This window comes from Leptopilina boulardi, unplaced genomic scaffold (genome assembly GCF_019393585.1).
Source record: "Leptopilina boulardi isolate dan_hultmark-lab unplaced genomic scaffold, ZJU_Lbou_2.1 LbouV2_169, whole genome shotgun sequence".
NCBI classification, from domain to species: domain Eukaryota; kingdom Metazoa; phylum Arthropoda; class Insecta; order Hymenoptera; family Figitidae; genus Leptopilina; species Leptopilina boulardi.
The window spans coordinates 1573544-1595372 of record NW_026137717.1 but is presented as its reverse complement, the minus strand read 5'-3'; the positions used below and the strand labels follow the sequence as shown (position 1 = coordinate 1595372).

The 21829-nt window shown below is 32.3% G+C and overlaps 1 protein-coding gene across 2 annotated transcripts in view; it reads right to left on the bottom strand.

The window, feature by feature from the left end:
* Positions 1–4871, bottom strand: part of LOC127277434 (bifunctional heparan sulfate N-deacetylase/N-sulfotransferase) — a 79557-nt gene extending 74686 nt beyond the window's left edge. For both annotated transcript variants that reach the window (XM_051298540.1, XM_051298542.1), the window contains exons 1-2: positions 4587–4871; positions 1960–2208 (exon numbers count right to left, since the gene is read on the bottom strand). The gene's annotated coding sequence lies outside the window, so the exon portion shown is untranslated. The remainder of the gene's footprint in view (positions 1–1959; positions 2209–4586) is intronic.
* Positions 4872–21829: the final 16958 nt, after the last annotated feature.

The window sequence follows — 21829 nt, the reverse complement described above, 5'->3', positions numbered from 1 at the left end:
AAATTCTACATTATTTATTATATTTTATTGTTATCAAAATATAATAATATTAATAATAATAATAATAATAATAATAATAATAATAATAAAACGAGAAAATACCAAGTTTGGTTTTCCCCTGTTTATCTTTACATCAAATAAATCGATTATATTTACGTAATAAATAAAAAAATTTTAAGTAAAATGCAGAATTTTCGAAGAAAATCAAAATTTAAGTAATTTAATTGGGGTTAATCACGATTTTAATAGAAAATTAATTTTTTTTAGAAAATATTAAATAGACCACGTTAATCAGCTCAAAAATTTACGTTAATTTATGTATTAAAACTCTAGGAAAATTTTAATTTTATCGGTGATATTCCAACAAAACTCCCATAGTAGCCGTTTTTTGTATTTTCTAACTACAAATATTAAAAATTTGCAAAAATGTACTCAACAAAATTTGTCCAAATCATCGAAATAAACATTTTTTGTATTAATAATTTTTACATAGAAAGTAAAATTTCTGAGAAAATCACAATTTAAGCAATTTTATGAGGGTTAATCGTGATTTTGAGGGAAAATCTAATTTGGAAAATATTCTTAAATAAACTACGTTAATAAGGGCAAAAAACCACGTGAATTTTCATATTGAAAGTCCAGGGAAACTTAATTTTTATCAGTGATATTCCAATAAAACCCCCATAAAAAGTGTATTTTTGTGTTATTTTTATTTCAGATTTGAAAAATTTTTCAAAAATGCACTGAACTTTGTCAATCTCATCGAAACACACATTTTTTGTATTGAAAATTTTTACATAGGAATCAAAATTTTTGAGAAAATTGCAATTTAAGCTATTTTAAGAGGGTTAATCACGATTTTCATAGAAAATTGAATTTTTTAAAAAATATTAAATACACTACGTTAATTGGGGCAAAAAACCATGTGAATTTTCATACTGAAAGTCCAGGGAAACTTAATTTTTATCAGTGATATTCCAATAAAACCCCCATAAAAAGTGTATTTTGGTGTTATTTTTATTTCAGATTTGAAAAATTTGCAAAAATGCACTGAACATTGTAAATCTCATCGAAACACACATTTTTTGTATTGAAAATTTTTACATAGGAATCAATATTTTTGAGAAAATTGCAATTTAAGCTATTTTAAGAGGGTTAATCACGATTTTCATAGAAAATTGAATTTTTTTTAAAAATATTAAATACACTACGTTAATTGGGGCAAAAAATCACGTAAATTTTCATACTCGAACGTTCAAAAAAAAATTGAGTTTTATCAATAAAAATTAAAAAAAAAAAAAAAATGATGATGGAATGTAATTGTGATAATTTCTGAAATATTCCCCTATCTTTGAGACAATAAAAAATTTCCTGAATTCATTAATTGAAAAATAAAAATATCGTCTTTCTGATAATTCACAAAAACAGACCTCGTGTTTGTTAGTGTAGCCACGTGCTCTTGAAGCGATTGAAATGACGTCACAAACTTTGATAAACATTGCTCAATATTATCAATGAAAAGAGGAAAAATATTATATAGCAAAGATTAAAGACAGAAGAAAAAAAAATTATATCTATGAAGTTTTCTCAAACGGGAAATAATAGAATATAATATACTATAATTTAATAATAATAATAATAATAATAATAATAATAATTATTATTATTATTATTATTATTATTATATTATAATTTTGTTAGAATTTTCTTATTTATATTCATTATTATTATTATTTTTTAATTATTAATATTGTTATTATTAATAACGTTTATGAAAATTATTTTGGAATGAGGATTTGAAAAATTCCCCTCTTTGGAATCTTCACCGTTATTGTGCGGTGTACGAAGAAAGGTCAGGTTTATTTTGGAATCCCATGCCGGGTTCGACGATCCACCACCACTATGAGATGAGCAAAAAGGAAAAAAAAAATAAGAAGAATAAAATCCTCAGCGCTTTACCTCTTAAACACAGAAGAGCTGCAGCAAAAATTCCTCCTTACTTTTTCTTCTTTTTTTTTCTTGTATGCGTGTGTGTGTGTTTTAAAAAGTCCTTGATGAAGTATTTAATAAATTGCACCAAATAATCCTTGTTTTTTTTTTCTTTTTTTAACACCACTTTTCTTTTTGAAAAAAAATTATTGTTTTCAAACACAAAAAATAAAAACACACACACAAAATGCAAATGTCCTTTATTCTTTTACTTTTACCCTGAAAGATAATAAACAAATATGTAAATAAAAACAAAAAAACAATATTATTGATATCAAAAAAATGAATCACACATATACACTCGCGAATGGGAAACACACGCGATTACTATTATTATGAATACTGAAGAAATCAATATATATATATATATATTTGTGTGTGTGTGTGAAAAATATGAGACACGATTTTTTTTTTATTCGTCAATTTTCATAGTTGGGAATATTTGTTATGCTGAGAAAAAAAGAAAAATTTTAAGCCCCTCGTAAAGGGGTTAAAAAAATACCCTGAATTGAAAAAAAACCCTTTTTTGGAGGGTTAAAAAATCCCTCTCCTGGAGGAGTAGAAAATAAAGAGGATTCGCTACTCACTGACATTTTTTTTTCAAATTTAACCCTCTCGTAGGGGGTTAAAAAAAACCCTCGGTTAAAGAAACCTTGGATTAAAAGAAAACCCTAGGTTAAAAAACCATTTTTTTAAGGTTAATAAAATGAAAAGGGGATACATACTTTTTTTCAAAAAAAAAATTTAACCCCCTTGTTGAGGGTTAAATATTCCCTGGGTTAAAAAAACACTGGGTTTAAAAAAAACCCTTTTTTAGAGGGTTAAAAAACTAAAGAATGAATCACTCACACTTTTTTTTAAACAAAAATTTAACCCTCTCGTAGAAAGTTTTAAAAAAACCCTAGGTTAAAAAACACCTGGATTAAAGGAAAAACCCTGAATTAAAAAAAAATCCTTTTTGGAGGGTTAAAAATTTAAGAGAGAGAAATCACTTACACTTTTTGTTCAAAAAAACAATTTAACCCTCTCGTAGAGAATTAGAAAAAACACTGGATTAAAAAAACCCTAGGTCAGAAAAACCCTAGGTTAAAAAAAAACTTTTTGGAGGGTTAAAAAAATAAAGAGAGAATTCACTTTCTTTTGTTTTAATTTAACATTGTCGTGGAGGGTTAAAAAAAACCCTAGGTTAAAAAAACCTTGGATTCAAAGAAAACCCTAGGTTAAAAAACCATTTTTTTAGGGTTAATAAAATAAAAAGGGGATACATGCGTTTTTCAAAAAAAAAAATTTAACCCCCTTGTAGAGGGTTAAATATTCCCTGGGTTAAAAAAACACTGGGTTAAAAAACCCTTTTTTAGAGGGTTAAAAAACCCTAGGTTAAAAAAACCCTAGGTAAAAAAAAACTTTTTGGAGGGTTAAAAAAATAAATAAAAAATAAATAAATAAAGTAAATAAAATAAATATTTATAAAATAAATAATTCACTTGCTTTTGTTTTAATTTAACATTGTCGTGGAGGGTTAAAAAAAACTCCTAGGTTAAAAAATCCCTGGTTTAAAATAACCCTGTGTTAAGAAACACTTTTTTTGGAGGATTAAAAAAATAAAAAAATGGATTCACTACTAATTCAAACACTTTTTTTTTTAATTTAACCCCAACGTAGAGGGTTAAAAAAAAACTCTAGGTTTAAATGCCTTCGAGGTTTAAAAAAAACATTTGGGTTAAAAAAAACCCCTTTTTTGGTGAGTTAAAAAAATAAAAACAGGATTCACTACTGACTCACATTTTTTTTTTAAACAAAAATTTAACCTTTTTGGTAGAGGGTTAAAAAACACCTGGATTTAAAAAATCCTGTGTTAAGAAAAACATTTTTTGGAGGATTTAAAAATGAAAAAAAATCCACTAGTAATTCACAGTTTTTTTTTTTATAAATTTGCACCTTCACGTATGGGGTTAAAAAAAACCCTAGGTTAAAAAGCCACCGGGGTTAAAAAAAACCCTTTGGTTTAAAAAACACCAGGGTTTAAAAAAAAAACCTTTTTTAGATTCACTTCTCACTTACACAATGTTTTTCAAATTTAACCCTGATTATTGAGGATTAAAGAAAACCCCTATGTTTTTTTAAAAAAAAAAAAAACCCTTTTTTGCAGTATTAAAAACAAACACTATTCAAAAATGAAAAAAAAAATTGTAAAATTACCCAAGTCACGTGGTCAGAATTTTTGTGTAATAAAATGGAGAATAGTATATAGAAATGACAAAGAATAAATAGAATTTTTTGAGAAAATAAAAATTTTTCCCCAAGAAAAAAATTCCCTATGGGAGTTAAAATTATTATTTTTTTTTTTGCTCTCGAAATAGGATGTATTTTTTTTTTTCGTGAACACGCCTCACTCTCTCACTCACTCCTTTTCCCTTTGTCTTTGAGGTTAGGTTTCGCGCATCTGGCGTTTCACTGCTTTACCACCGCGAAAGAGAGTGAGAGAGGAGAGAGAGAGAAAGAGAGACAGACACACGCACTCAAATATATATATATATATTTCTGTTGTGTGTGGATATAATATCTTATAAAATTCATTTAATAATCAATCTCCTCACAATTCCAATATTATTATTTTGTTGGTTGGTAATATTTGATGAATAAATTGTTGTTGTTATGTTAATGTAACGATGAATGATGATAAATTGTCAAAATTCAAGAACAACGACAAAAACGACGACGACGACGGCGACGACGACATTGTCGGAAGCTGCGTCCTCATTGACGTTGGGCTTCCGAATCCAATGAGAGAACTATTCTATATACTAGGTTGAAAAAAAATTTGATAACCCAGCCATGCTGGCTGCGCGACCGGCGTCGAACTGTCGTGCAAAAGGAGCCCAGAGAGTGACCGAGAGAGACAGGGAGAGAAAGAGAGAGTCACCGAGTGAGAAGAAGAAGAAACGGGAATGAGAGAGCGAGCAACAATGCCAGAGAGAGAGAGAGAGAGAAATAGTGAAGAGGGAGAGCGCCCGAGAGAGAGGGAGAGAGCAGGGGGAATAGTCTAGAGCGAGCGAGGGAGAAAAGAGTCAGTGAGAGCGAGCGAGAGAGGAAACAAACTGTGAGAGAGACAGAGAGGGAGCGAGAGAAGTAGCAGGAGTGACAGAGAGAGAGAGAGAGAGAGACAGAAAAAGAGTGGGAGCGAGGGCAAGAAGTGGGAGGAATGAGAGAGAAAAAGATAGAGATAGAAAACGATAGAGAGGGAAAAGGATAAAAAGCGAAAAAGACAGAGAGAGGTGTAAAGGACAGAGAGAAAGAGAGAGAGAGGGTAAAGGAAAGAGAGCGAAAGAGACAGAGAGAGGGTAAAGGAAAGAGAGAGGGTAAAGGACAGAGAGCGAAAGAGACAGAGAGAGGGTAAAGGATAGAGAACGAAAGAGAGAGAGAGAGAGACTTTATAGAGAGGGGATGCCGGTTGGTTGGCATCGCCCAGCAGACACTCAATCCCTACCAAGCGTCAGATACCCCCACTCAATAAGAGTGGGTGGCGGGGGAGGGGAGCCGCTCCTCATAAGCGCACCCTTGCGTCGACGCGTACTCCCCTCTCACTATCTCTCTCTCTCTTCCTCATTCTCTCCTTTCCTCCCACCCACACACACACACGAAAGAGCGCTGATCCCGCTTGTATTATACAGTATAGGGGAGACGCACGAGCATTAAGACCTTGCAGGATCGTAGTGAGAGTGACTTGCTCCCTATTCGTTTTACTCACAGGTCTCTTCATGTTTTTTGGCAGGTGACTCGACTATATTCCAGGGATTTTTTTTCTTTTTTTTGCCAATGTGGAATATTTAATCCGTTTTATTTTCTAATTCTAAAATCTTTTTTTTTTTCTTCTGATTAGACAACTTTTTTAATTTTCTAATTCCATAATTTTTTTTTAATCTACTAATTCGTTATTTTTCAATTCCATACATTTTTTTTTTAATCTTCTAATTCGACAATTTTTTTTTATTTTCTAATTCCATCATTTTTTTTTTTTTTTGCTATCTAATTCGACTTTTTTCATCTTGTCATTCTAATTGTTTTTTTATTCTACAATTTTTTAAACTTCTAATTCGATAATTTTTGTTATTTTCTAATTCTATAATTTTGTTATGTTTTGCAAATTCGATTTTCTTTAATTTTCTAATTCCACAATTATTTTTTTTTTTATTTTCTAATTCTACAATTTTCTTTTGTCAATTTTAGCATATATATATATATATATAGATGTTATCATTTTGAATAATATATATTATATACATATATATCCCCTCTCTTTGATGATTAATAGAGATCTCCACACTGCCCCGAAAACCCTTTCCCTTTTGTTTTAGCTGCCCTTTTGATATTACAGTCCAAGCCTATCGTTCCTTCGTTATCCCATTGATCGTTTAAATTGAGATGCATCAAAGTGAAATTGAATGGGCATTGTTTGATAGCCTCATGGATATTAATAGGAATATCATGATCAATGCTTTTATAGAAAAAATATATCACTAATCTATTTTCAACAATCAACATTAGAAAATTCAATTATCGCCAATTATTATTATTATTATTATTATTATTATTATTATTATTATAATTATAATTTTTAAAAATGGTGAAAAATTAAAAGTTTCGAAAAAATAATTTAAAAAAAGTTATTTTTTTCTTATTTAAGTATTATTATTTATTTATTTATTATTATTTTTATCAATATTATTATTATTATTATTATCACAATATTAAAATTTTATTGAAAATTAATTTCTATAATAAATAAAATGAAAATAAAAAAAAAATTAACAAAGAACAAATTAAATGTAATCAGTAATTAATTAGAATTTTCTTTTAGTCTCTTTAGGTTGGTGGGTAGAGAGAAGGGGGGGAGGGGTTAAGGTAGAAGTTGAAAAATGGAAATGAAGAGAGAAGAACAAAGGAGCTTTTGGTTCATTTAGGAGCCCCAGTATACTTTCTACGAACTAATTTTTGTGTACACAGTAGCCCGCTTTTTCATTCTCGCCTACAAATGAGTCTTGCAAATGGACTCGCAACATCACATATATACAGGACCATGAACTAGTTTTTTCTTTTTTTTCATGCGCTTTCAGAAATAACTTCAAAATATCATACACCGTCAAAGTTTCCAACTTTTTTTTTTTTAGGGACAAAACACCAACAACAAAAAAAAAGAGTAAGCAAATATACATTTGTCACAAAAAAAACAAATTTTTTTATAATTCTTCATTGGATAATGAACTACACGTATGTCAATATTGAGAAAATTAATATTTTTAAATTATACATTTCAAATAACAAAAAACGGCGTTGTTTACAAGAATTTTTATTATCAAACATTTAGAAAGAAAAGCGTATTTAATATTTAGACACGCCCACAAAAAAGGGCGTAACTTATTTTAAGACCGCTCTTATTTAAGGGGTGGCTTCACCAAAATCCCATAAAAGGCGTGGTTTATTGTAACTCCACCCACTTTAAGTTTGTCTCCAAGAAAATCCCGCCCAGATTTAGGCGTGAAAAAATAGACACACCCACAAAAAGGGCGTGGCTTAGTTTGACTCCGCCCCAATTTTAGGTAGGGCTTTATTAAACTCCTATAAAGGGCGTGATTTACTCCAACTCCACCAACTTGGCGGGATTTAGATACAATACCCGCCCAATTTTAGGCGTGCCTTATATAAACACGCCTAAAATGTTACAAAATTTATTTTTACTCCGCCCCTATTTTAGGCGTGGCTTAATAAAACTTCAATAAGGGATGTTATTGTAACTCCAGCCACTTTGGGTTTGGTTGCAAAAAAATTCCACCCATATTTAGGCGTGACAAAAAATAGACACGTACACAAAAGGGCGTGACTTATTTTTAGTCCGCCCCTATTTAAGGTATGGCTTTATCAAATTTTAATAAGAGGCGTGGTTTAGTATAATTGCATCCACTTGGGAGCAGTTTTGATACAATATCCGCCTAATTTACAAATTAACATAAAAAGGCACGCCCAAAGAGTAACACGATGTATTGTGGCTCGACCTACTTGTCGCCCCCAATAGGGTCGTCGTTTTGTTATAATTCCGCCCTCTTTGGAATTTTAATACAAGTAAGGTCTGCCTATTTTGTGGTGTAACTTAATTAAACACGCCTACAGGGGGCGTGGTTTATCGTTGACTCCACCTACTTAAAGGTGCAAAAATTGTTAACCACGCAGAGGCGTGGTTTTTTAGCTCCGCCTACTTTTGGGCGTGACAAAAATTTGTTTACTTGTTAGGTCACAAAAGGGCGGGGTTTATCGCTGAACCACCTACTTGTAGGCGTGTCAAAGAAAATAGGCACACAAAGGGGTGTGGTTTAATGTGGCTCTCCGCCTACTTTTATCCATGGAAAAAAGTAGTTAAATACGCAAAGAGGCGTGGTTTTTTTTAGCTCCGCCTACTTTTGGGAGTAGAAATTTTTTTGTATTGTTAGCCACACAAAGGAGCGGGGTTTATCGCGGAACCACATACTTCTAGGCGTGTCAAAATAAATAGGACACAAACGGGTGTGGTTTAATATGGCTCTCCGCCTACTTTTAGCCATTGAAAAAAATAGTTAAATACGCAAAGAGGCGTGGTTTCTTTTAGCTCCGCCTACTTTTGGGCGTAGAAAATTTTTTGTATTGTTAGCCATACAAAGGGGCGGGGTTTATCGCGGAACCACATACTTCTAGGCGTGTCAAAAAAAATTGTTAGCCACACAAAGGCGTGTTGTTGAATGTGGCATCGCCTTCTTCTAGACGTGGCAACAAAAAAAATTTTATCTAGATGCAGTTTTATGACTTTATTTCCATTGATTTCGTTTCTTTCTTTGTTTTCGAAGGATACTGGAGGATTGAAACTATATAAGGTTTTCTTTCTTTCTTTCTTTCTTTTTGTTCATCCACCCTAATGTTTGTCAAGTCAGCAGGCACAATTTTATGGAAAGATTTTTCAAACAGGGTCGAACGCCATACTTACTATATATATATATATATATATATATGAGACGAGTATTTACACAAAGAATTCCCCCGATTCTTTGGGGTATTTTTCCATCTCCCTCTCTTGTATGTATGAAGAGCATTTCGAGGAAAGCTGTCAATTTTCTTAAGGAAAAGTTTGTCTTTTTTCAAAGTCGAGAAGCACACAAGTGTTATTGGGATGAAAATGGAGTGTGTATGTGAAGGATAATATAAACTTGGAATATTTTTTTTTGGGATGAGAGGGGGAAGAATTTTTTTTTTTATATAGGATGAAGAAAATTCTTATTTGAAAAAAAATTCTTATCATTCATAAATTCTAATGATATTTTTTAATTTAATTTGATTTAATCTTTTAATAAAAATAAATTTTTCATTTGTCATTGATCTCTCTTTCTCTCTCTCTTCATTTATCCGACTCTCAGGAGGCATATTCTAATTAAATCAGGTCTTAACGAACATAATCTATCTCTGCTCCTTCTATAAATGTGTTTCTAATCTTGACATAGAGAAGCTAATCTAGAGTTGCCACTCTAAGACGATTAACTAATGTTGCAACATGTACCAATCTGTTTGCTTATGCGCGTTTACTGTTTACATTGTTTCACTTCCACATTTCTCTTTAATTTTTTTTAAAAATAGCATAATTTTAAGATTTTTATTTATTTATTTTTTTTATAAATATTTTTTGTTAAATATAAAAAAAATTCTTGAAAAAAAAGTTTTAGGAATTTTTTTTCCATCTCTTTTGTAACTCTCGTCTATTTATGATTAGCAGAGTTGGTTATAATCTTAAAAATAAATCGAATCTATGTAAACATTGATATTGCATTCATTCTATTTTTCAAAAAGAAAAAAACTGATTTACATTTATGTGTTTAATCTTGAAAAATGTGTTTTCCTATAACTATACAAAAAAAAACGGAAATATCAAACTAAATTTTACGTGTGATATGACACCGCGTTACTATTTTGTTCCTCTTTTTTATTTCTTCGTTATATTTTCTATTCATATCTTTTTAGTTTACATTTTTTTTTCAATAAAAATAACGTGAATTGTTCGTTCATTTCATTGTCCATCTTTTTCTTTTTTTTTGCACATCAAAAAAAGCAAAACAAAATTATTTTATACCGTTAAATTTATCTAGATAAATAGATAATTTTATCTATATCCAAATTGATTATCCTATATATATATATATAGATTCTTTTATTTAGATAATCATTTTCAGATAAATGGATAACTTTATCTAGAAATCTAGATAATAATTTTCGTCAAATCTAGCTATATTATCTTATCTAGATAATAAGTATCTCCAGATAAATATATTATCTTATCTAGATAATAAGTATCTCCAGATAAATATATTATCTTATCTAGATAACCGGATTATCTTGTATAACATTATTTAATTTGTGTAGATAATATTATCTACTTTATTTGAAGAACAATATTTTATATTGATAACATTGTAAAGTAGATAATTGGATAAATAGATAATTTGATTGAGATAAGTAAATTCATATTTTATATTCGTATTACTCTCTCTCCTTCTCCTCTCTTTCACTCCATGTTTTAATGGGAAGACTCCTCTGAGATTCCTCTGTTCATTCCGGTCAGCTCAATTGGTTCAATAGATTATTTCCGTCATCGACGAGTGCCTACTTCAATCTTACGTTCTCTGATATCTCTCATTGGAGGCGTCCCTACGGTAAATCAAAAGCAACGGGCGCGTCTGCAAGGAGTCCAAACAAAATCCATAAATTTCCGCTATGCCGCGCCCGGTGGTTTCCGTCAGAAGTTTTCCAAGTTCCGAAAGTAGTATTTCTGTTCTCTCTCTCTCACTCACTCACTTTCTTTCTCTCTATTTCTATCTCAGTCTCTCTCTCTCTCTCTCTCTCTTATTCTCGCGCGCGCACCCACCAGGTTTCACCCTGTGTGTAGCGCATAAATAATGCAGAGACGCCTCAGCCTTGTGTCTAAGGATCGTTGCCTCCCTCAAAAGGAGTATAAGGTCCGTAAGGGTTCAAGCAAAGTCATATACACTAGTGAGACTTTCTGTGATGGAATATGAAACAAAAAAAAAGAAACAGCAAAAAAAACTTACAATTTTTTTCTGTAGCAGAAAAAGAATTTTTTTTACTTCTCTTCAAGTATATTACTTATCTATATAATATAGTTCCTAAACATATTTTTTTAAAATTATATAACCGCCCATTTATAGGCGTGGTTTGTAATTGCTCCACCTGATTGCAAAATTTTGTAACCGCCCCCTATAGAGACGTGACTTATTCTTGTTCCGCCCATATATAAAAAATATTTTCTATATCCGCCTTCTTAGAAGAGTGGTTTTGCATTGCTCCTCCCAATTGGAGGCGTGATTTTTGATTACCCGCCCACATTTAAAAGTTACTTAGTGTATGCGCCCATTTTTGAGTCGTGGCCTACTATTGCTCCACCCACTTGGAGGCGGGGTTTTTAATTGCCCCCTCCACATTTAAAAATTATCTCTTTATACGCCCATTCGGAGGCGTGGCTTACTATTGTTCTGCCCACTTCGAGGCGTAGCTTTTAATTGCTCCACACAAATTGTTTAAAAGTATTTTTTGTATATGCCCATTTGGAGGCGTGACTTGATTGCTCTACTTACTTCGGGGCGTGTCTTACAGCTCCTCCCACTTACTAGGCGTGACTAAATTTGATTTAACTACTTAAAGGCGAATATTTTAACTGTGATCCGCCCATTTTGTGGGCGTTACTTAATTATACTGCTTCTGCTAAGTGAGCGTAAATAATTTTGCTCCACCTACTTTGGGGCGTGACTTCAATATATTCATCCTACTAAGTGGGAGTGATTTATTTTGCTCCACCCACTTAGGGGCGTGACTTAATTATGCTCCACCTACAAAGTAAGTTAACTTTTGTTCCGCCCACTTTGAGGCGTAGTTTTTAATTGCTTCGCCCACTCATTTTTTATGCATTTTAGAACGTGATTTATCGCAATTCTATAAACTTAAAAATAAATAATTGTTATTATTATTATTATTATTATATTATAATAATTGGTACAATTTGTTATAATAACACATATTCAAAAAAAGCTATTAGTATCAGAAATTTTTTTTTTCTTTTTCCTTTGCAAATTAACGAAAATAAATCTATAGCGAATATAGATAAGTGTGGATTAAGAGAATTAAATAGAGTTGTTTTAGAAAGAAATTTACAAATTTTTTTTTCTGTTTTCAGCAAAAGAAAAGAACACAGTCTATAACGAGAATTTCGGAAGCTTTCGAGTTAGTTAATGACTTTGAACATCGTAAAAGTGAATTGCGTGATACTACCCCACCAGCAAAAGCAGCAGCAGCAACGACGACAACAACAAAGTCGTCTACTCTCTCTCTCTCTTTCTCTTTGTGACCTTTCTGTTTGCAGGCACCTAATCCCATGTGCTACTTTGTAATCTAACTTCGAATTAGTGATGCCTAATTTTCGTTCAATTCCCCCTGTGGCGTTGAACCACTGAAAACATTGCCATTTCCGAAATGAGTTTCGATAAACTTTACGCGCAAGCTTCATCTAGTGCAATGCAATATGGTCGAGTAACAACATACAGTGTATTCACACATTTAGATAAGTTAATTGCCAAGGGGGGTTTATTTTCGACAAAAACTCCTTTTACCAATGTTCCTTTTTGCCGAATGTACGCAACATTTATGTTCAAAAACATTAACTTATTATTTGAAAAAAAAATTTATTTATACAAGAATTTTTTTAAATTTATAGGTTTGTACAATTTAATCCCACCCCTAGAAGAATTGATTCATCAATACCCCGCCCATTTAAAGGCGTGTCCAATGTAACTCCACCCCGAAGAGGCGGTCCTTACAAAAGTTCCGCCCATTTAAAGTACTGTCCAACGTAATTCCTCACATAAAGGCGAGGCTTATAGAAGCTCCGCCCAATTATAGGCCTAGCTAATATAACTCCTTCCAAAAGAGGCGTAGTTTATAAACAACCCACCCACTTAAATGCGTGTTCAATTTAACTCCTCCCTAAGAGGCAGGGCTTATAGTAGTTCTAGACAATTATAGGCGTGTTTAATGTAACTCCTCCCATAAGAGGCGGGTCTTATAGAAGTTACGCCTAATTATAGGCGTGTCCAATGTAATTCCTTCTATAAAAGGCGGGGTTTATAGAGGCCCTGCCCACTTAAAGGCGTGTCCAATATAACTCCTCCTTTAAGAGGGGTGGTTTATCCGCCCAATTTATAGTGATACTATTTTACATATTTGAAAAAGTAGAGATAAAAAATTGTTCAGTTAAACACAGAGAGAATACATTAGGTAAAGTTCGAAAAGCCACGCACACACAAACACTGTACAAATGTAAATATGAATATATATATATATATATATATATATATTGAAATTCAACTGATATGAAATGATCAGAATGATGTCATTTAACATTTCTAATGAGCGAGAAATCGATATTGTAATTTGTGCATGCCGATCAAGAAGGGATGATAGGGGTGGGAGGAGAAACGTTGGTTGGCATTATAAATATGAAATCAACATTTGAGCGTGGACAGGCATGAATGCAAATATTTCAGTTCATTAAATTAATCTCACACTGGAATATTGGAAGAGTAGTATATATATGTATATATATATATATTTGTTTGTGTAGGTATGAGTGTCAAGAGATGGACGTGGGATTTCACTATTTGCGCTGTGTGTGCGCAACGTGTGTCGCACTTCTATGATTCACAATTTTGTCAAAATCCGCTTCAAATATTTCGATGCCCCAATAACATGATGCGTGCTATGAATTCAGTCATTTGAAAAAAAAGAAATATATTTATAACCAAAAATTGTTTTGGGAAAAAATGTACTGCTCTATTCAATATTATCGTTATATATATATCAAAAGAACGTTTACGTACAAAAAAATTCAAATAGCAAAAAAAAATTAAAGTTTATGTTAAATTTTTTTGGAAAAATTCTCAAAAAAAAAAAAAAAAAATTGTGTATATTATATCGTTCTTGACTTTCAATCATTAGATTCAAGTTCTAACTCCTCAATATAGCGAAATCTCGTTTCGGAAGCCACTTGAATCTTCAGCACTGTCAATAGCAGATTCAATTGCATCGAACGGTTTTCCGTGTCAAGTGTAAATGGCGTTCGAATATCTGAGTTGGACTTGAAATGACCCTAGTTTCGTTGAGAACAGGGAAATTGTGTGTGCGTTAGTATATGTTGAAAGTTTGTTTTGTCTATTTAGTAAGTCAATCTAAATCAAAATTATTATTGTTTCTGTTGTATAAGAAAAAAGATTCAAAAAAAATTTAACTAGAGGAAAGTGTGAGAAAATTATTTTTTTTACTAGAAACGTAGGAAATTATTCTCTAAGAGAAAAAACTATAGAGAGAAATTGAAACAGGGCGTGGTATAATTCAAAACACTTGCTACTGTAAAAGGGGCGTGGCCAATTTTATTTTAAGGGGAGGAGCATTAAAAAAATAGAGAAAGTGGGCGTCGCCTAATTCAAGGAACCTCCCACTTTAAAAAGGATCGTGATTATTTTTCCTTTAAAGTAGGAGCATTTGAGTAAAGGTGCAATAGTGGGCGTCGCCTAGTTAGAAGCACCTCCCATTTTAAAATAGGTGTGGTTAATTTATCTCCAAGAGGAGGGAGCATTGTAGTACATAGAGAGAGGGAGTGGGCGTTCCCTAATGTAAGGTACATCCCTTTCTACAAGGGGGCGTGGTTTTTTTGGGCGTGTTCAACTTTCTTCTAAAAAGAGGAGCATTCCAGTAAAGAGGGAAGGGAGTGGGCGTCGCTTAATTTAAAGCCCATTATTTAAAAATAAATTATTTTAATTTAATTTTATAATTTTTAAATTTGGTACATTTTTTTATTTAAATAGAAGGTGAAAAAATTTTTGTTCTCGTGAAAATTAAAAGTAAATCTGTTAAGATTATATTTCTCACTGAATGACATTGTCTATGATCCTTAATACCATAGATTGACATTGAGGGTTGACGTTATGTCAGTATACTTTGAGGATGGTACGTGGTCGACCACTGTGTGTTTGTGTGTATGTACACACATACATACATTTTAGATAAATACATCACCAATACGTGCTTAGTTCATCCGCAACGTTAAGAAGCATGATTCCTTCACCCCCTATATATTTTACCCTTTACTTGAAAAGAGTATTGGAGGGATAAGAGGTGAAATTGAGGGGGAGGGAAGTAGGGGGGGACAAACCTGTTCAAGCTTCTTCTCCAAAGAGTGGCACTTTCTCGATATCAAAGTATCTGAAGCGTCTAGAGAGCGAACGAGTTACATCCCCTGAGGAACCTCTCGAGAATGTACTCTCTCTCTCTCTCTCTCTCTTTTCCCTACGTGAATGAACATCAACGAATCATCGTTCTTGTTCTAGGACTTTTCAAAATGTTTGTATGTTTGTGTGTGATGATCATTTTTCTCTTACTTTTCATGCTCATTGGCCTTTTGACCCCCCCCCCCCGAATGGATTATCTCACACGTTGTCTTGAAAATGCCGATCAACGATATCGAGACATGACAATGTATCTATACAAAATATACAAAAGCACCATCTGTCCGCCTGCTAGAAACGCCAGCAAGAGATAAGGAGAAAATCCTCTTCCTCTCCATTCAAACCCCCCCCCTCCCCAATCCCCGATACTCACTCCCTTGAAACGCTTTTCCTCCCATGAAAGCGATGAATAATGTTTCTTCCACCATCGTGCACCGCCTTTACAACATGTAGCACTGGAATTTACTGAGGTGCTGAAAGAGGCTAATGAAAATTTATCCACGATCATATATATACGAGCTTTAAAGGAAAATTGATATTTAAAGATACTGGGACTTATCAAATTTCGCTCACATTAAGAGAGATAAACTTTACAAGTTTTTTTATTATTATTAAGAAGCAGTTTAGTTTTTAATTTATCAACCTCAATATACAAGTGTGATATTAATCATTTTTAACTATGATCCACCTACTTTGGGGCGTGTCTTAAATCTCCTCCCAATTAGTAGGCGTGACTTAATTCCATCCTCCTACTTTTGGGGCATAACTTAAATATGCTTATACCAATAAGTAGGCGTGATTAATTTTGCTCCTCCTACTTTGGGGCGTCTCTCAAAGCTCTTTCTTCTTATTAGGCATAACTCATTTTGATACTCCTACTCTTGGGGCGTGACTTAAATATGCTCATTCTACTAAGTGTGAGTGATTCTTTTTTCACCTTCTCCTTTTCACATCTTTTGCTCCGCCTACTTTGGGGCGTGACTTAAAGGTCCTACAGTCATGAAAGGGGGCGTTACTCTATTTGCTCCGCCTACTTTAGGAGCGTGCCTTAAAGCTCCTTCCACATAGTAGGCGTGACTAAATTCGAATTTAGAGGCGTATCTTTTAACTTTGATCCTCCTACATTTGGGATGTAACTTAATAATGCTCCTCCTACTAAGTGGACATAATTAATTTTGCTGCGCCTACTTAGAGATGTATTTTTAACTACAGTGCACCCACTTTTTGGGCGTGTTTTAAATAGACTCCTCCTACTAAGTGGGCGTGATTCATTTTGCTCCGCCTTCTTTGGGGGCGTGGCTTAAAACTCCTTTTTCTACTTAGTAGGTGTAACACTTAATTGCTCTGCCCAATCAAGGGAGGTGACTTAAAAGTTCTTTAGTTATTTTTTTATTTTTATAAATTCTCCGCCTTTTTTGAGGGCGTGGCATATAGACATTAGCAGTATTTACCCTATAGGGACATAATATTACACAATTTGCTAAAGACTATTTTTTAATAGAAATTATTTTTGAAAGGACTTACCTTAATTGTAGGCAAACTTTAAGTGTTTTTTGTTAACATTTGAAAGTGGCTTGTTTTGAAAAGCAGCTGTTTGTGAAAACAATGTTTTTAGTGAGTTGATAAAATATATACTGTAACAATGGAACAATATATATATATATATATATATATATATATATATACACCAATTAAATTACATTTTGGTGCGGGTTTCAACTTTTTGTTCTAGGCTTTCCCTTTATATTTCACTTGTCCCCGAGTGGTCTTTGGTGTATAAAGAGGCGAGTGCAATATTATGGGACAATATAATTCAAAATGTATCCTCGCCAAGTAAGCAAAGCGTTTAATCGTTGAGATAAAACACATTTGGTCAGTCATATATTTATATATATGCGGGTTGCTGTCGTCATTTCACGTTAATTTACGCACGACATAAAATATTTTTTGTTTTTAATTTACTCATTTATTTTAGTATTTTATTTTTTTTATTCACGTTCTAAAATTTTTATATTTTTATTTTTCTTCTGTTTTTTGTAAATTCTTTTTATTTTATTATGAAAATAAATAAAATATGCCACCAATTACTTTGGTTAAGTTTGGAATTTTTATTGAAAAAAAAGAATATACAATTTTTCAATGAATGATAACAATAATAATGTAAAAATTACATTGTTTGGACGATATTGTATTTTTCTTTTGTGAAAAATCATAAGAAATACTTGAATTTTCTAAAGGGACACGAGGAGGGGGGGGAGGGAGGTTAGGATCGAAAGTAGACTGCGAGGTTAAAAAAAAATAGAAGAAGAAGAAGAAGAGGAAAATTCTCTCAAGATCCCCGCCCTTATCAGGTTATATATCCCGGTCTTCTATTTGTGATCACTTGAAGGAAAATACGAAGCCTTCCCCATTGTCTACCGAAACTCGAGATTCATAATGACTTCTTTATCGACGACAGCTTCTAAAGACAGCCAACCTGTAATTTACGATCTTCTCACTGAAAATTACTCCTATTCTCAATTGGTTCTGTGTTCAATTTGTTCTTTTCTTTTTTTTCATTTTTTTTTTTTTTTTTTTGACAAACAAGTTAATATTTTTTATTGTTTAATAAAAAAAAAATTTCCTTTCTTATTTCTTGATATATATATATACATGTATAAACTATAAGTTGGAAAACGAATGAAACCATATCAACTTTCTCAGTCCCCGAACCTGAAAGGGAGAGAAAAACTTTTGTGGCGTATCGCGAATAAACCGATAAAAAAAGAAGAAGTAGTAGATGCCACTGCAACTGTACGGGTTGCTCCTATACCGGTTAGAAGTCGGATCGGAAACTCTATTTTATGGTAAATAGAAGTTGTGCCATTCTTTCTCGAGCTAGACTTTTTTCCGCAAGTTAGAGTTAGAGAGAGAGAGAGAGAGAGAGCAGAATGTGAGTGAGTGAATGACTGAAACACAATAGACAGTAGAAAAGATATCATAGATTTACGAATATCAGTTTTTTTTATGATTGGATTTACATCTTATACTCTGACTTTATAAATAATGCTCTCTGACAATACAATTTTCTTTTTAAATAACCAAATTTTTCCCCAATAAAATTTTTTTATAACGTTCTATTTATTTTAGATACTATTTTATCCATAAAGAGGCGTATTTTCCAAATTCCCGCCTACCTAGAGGCGTGATACACAATTAATCCGCCTACTTATGCGCGTGGCTTATAACTAATCCGTCTACCAATGGGCGTTGCTTACAATTTCCTCCGCCTACTGTAGGCATTATGTATATTTGCTTCACCTATTAAGTGGGTGTGACTAAATTCTCTCCACCTACTTAGAGGTATATCTTTTAACTATGCTCCGCCTACTAAGTGGGAGTGACTAAATTCTCTATGCCTACTTAGAGCTGTAACTCAATTATAATCCGCCTTTTGAGGTGTGACTCTATTTTCTCCTCCTACTAAGTAGGCGTGACTCGATTTTCTCCGCCTACTTAGAGGCGTGTTAAAGGGACGTCACTCAATTTTATCCGCCTACTAAAGAGGCGTGGCTTAAATTATTCTACGCCTAGTAAAGGGGCGTTACTGAATTTTATCAGCCTACTAAAGGGGCGTGACTTAAATTTTTCTACGTCTTATAAAGAGGCGTTACTCTTTTTGCTCCGCCTATTTTAGGGTCGTGATTTGAAGGTCCTACAATTACTAAAGCGGTGTGTCTCTTTTTGCTCCGCCTACTAAAGGGGTGGAACTTAAAATTTTTACGCCTAATAATGGAGGCGTTACTTAAAGTTTCTATGCTTATGAAAGGGGGAAGTTACTCTTTTTTGCTCCGTCTATTTTAGGGGCGTGACTTGAAGATCTTACACTTGTTAAAGGGGCGTAACTCTATTTACTCCGCCTACTAAATGGGCGTTACTCTATTTACTCCGCCTACTAAAGGGGCGTTACTGATTTTTATCAGCCTACTAAAGGGGCGTGATTTAAAGTTTCTACACCTATTTGCTCCTCCTACTTTAGGGGGCGTGACTTAATTTGTTCCGCCTAATTTTGAAGTCGTAGAATACAATTTTTCAAAATATTAAAAAGCATATTTAAATTAACAATTTTTGCAATATTTCTACGATAACTATAATAATGAATGAAATATTTAGAAAATGTATAAGTGTCTTAAAAAACCAGTTTCTATGGGATTTCGTGAAAATCGATTTTCAAACGTGTAATGTACTTTTTTGTTGAGCGCGCGTATCTCTAAAAGAGGGATGATGGTGATGGTGATGGTGGTTACTATTAGAGTGAAGCGGGTGTTCGGTCGAAGTGCAATCGTTCTAACGAAGTGACGACATTCAATCACGGCCCTTGTACAACACTCACTCTCTTTGGTTGTCAGACACGTGCAACATGCTTGGGCGAATGTTGAACGTAGAAAAGGAGACGGAATTCCCCTCCCCCCTCTCATCCCTCACACCATCCACGCTAATTCTCACACACAGACACCCCCTTAACAGTCAAAATTCTATGTTGGAAAATGTTTGAATCCTTTTTGCTATATATATAGCACAAAGTAAAATTGATCATTTGTGTGTGCTCAATTTTCTTAATTAGTTTTCTCCCTTTAAACCCATGTTCACTGCGTGATTTGAGTGATTCGTTTAAATGTCTTTAAAATTTATTTAATAAAATGATTGTGATCTTTAAGTTTTAAGAAATAGTAATAATAAATAAATAATTAAAATTATTATTGTTGTATATTTTTTAATTTTTTTTTCTTGATTATTTTTTAAATACTAAATTATGGTTTTAGTAATTGATTTTTTTTTTTAATTAAATTATTTAATAAAGTGAAATTTATTTTTCTAAATAATGGTTTTTACTATACAATATTCTGTTGAGAATATCAAGTAGAATTTTTTTTTATTTTTCCTTTTTTTTGAGGGGTGAACGTTAATCCTTTTAGCATACTTGTTACTCCTTTTAGGTGTTTTATCTCTAATGAACGAAAGGTCATTCAGTAAACTTCGCATTTAAATTTAGCCAAGACGGTAAATTTACGTTTTATACTCAACGCTCTCTCTCTCTCTCTCTCTCTCTCTCTCTGCCTTTTATCGGATTTTCTTTCTTTCTTTCATTTTTTTTTTTTTTTTTTTTTTGATAAATCCTGTGAATTTTTTTTTAATATTTATGTTCTTTTATTCAATTATAATAATTATAATAATTACGTTAATTAGTAAATTTTCTTACATTTAATAAATTATTTTTAAAAAATTTTTTCTTTTTATTTTTTTTTTTTTAATTTATTTTACTTTAACTTTATAAAAACACAGTAATTCATATATAATATGTCTTTTGTCAAGAAATTTTTTTAACTCTATTTAAAACTCACGAGATAAAGTAAAACAGCGAGAAGAGAAAAATTCTATTAACAAAAATACGTTACAATGTGACCGCCACGACATTAAATTTAAAATAGTAAAATTGTACTAAAAAAAAAAAAAGAAAATAGCATTTATCCCCGTCACCGGGGGTAAAAAAAAATTTCTCGCTAATGGTTAAAAGGTCGCACATGCTCGTAATTGTCCTCAATGAAAATGTTACAAGAAAAATGAAAAAAAAAAATTTGTGGAATATAAGAGAATCTGACAGAAAGATCGAAAAATTCTAATAGAATTGTTAAAGTAAGCGCAAAGAAAGAAGGAGGGGTGGGGGAGAAAAATCACTTTAGAAATTTAATTTCAACATTAGAGAAGCTAAGTTGCTTATGTGATTTATTGAATATTTTTCTTTTCATTTTCTTTCAAGAAAAAAAAACAATTCCACTTTATTTTTCAACTATTTTAGACTTAACGCTACACTAAACTCTCACCGGCCAGCTTGACTTGTTATTCGGCCAAATTATACTAATGTTTATTGCAATGAGACGTTATAAAAGCACCCGGTAGGCACATAACTCGGAAAATTACGCGAGGTCCTGATTCAAGATTTTCAGAAAGTGTGTGTGAGAGAGAGAGAGAGAGTTTTGCTAATGCGAATTTTCTAGAGTCCTGTGAGAGATTATACTTTCAACGGATGTAAATACTTTTGAATATTAAGATAAAATACAGCTAACGTAATTTAAAAACAAAAAATTTTTGTCCGTTAAATTAAATTTTGTTTACATTTTCATAATCACCGAATTAGTTGACAAAAAGAATCGAAATTCAATATTAAAACCTTTTTTTTAATATAAAAAATATAATCCATTTATTGTTTTTTTTTTAATAAAAACAAATTTTTTTAAAATAATTTTTAAACACCGCCCACTTTTAACGCGGAGCTTAGTAATAGCAAGTACCGCCCCTTTTTAGGCGGAGTCAGAAAAGAATACGCCCACTTTCAAAGAGAAGCGTAGTTACAAACGTCACACCCACTTTAGGGTGTTTATAAATACGTCTTTAAATTATGGGCGTGGTTTTAATTAAGGCCCTCTTTTTTTACAATAGTT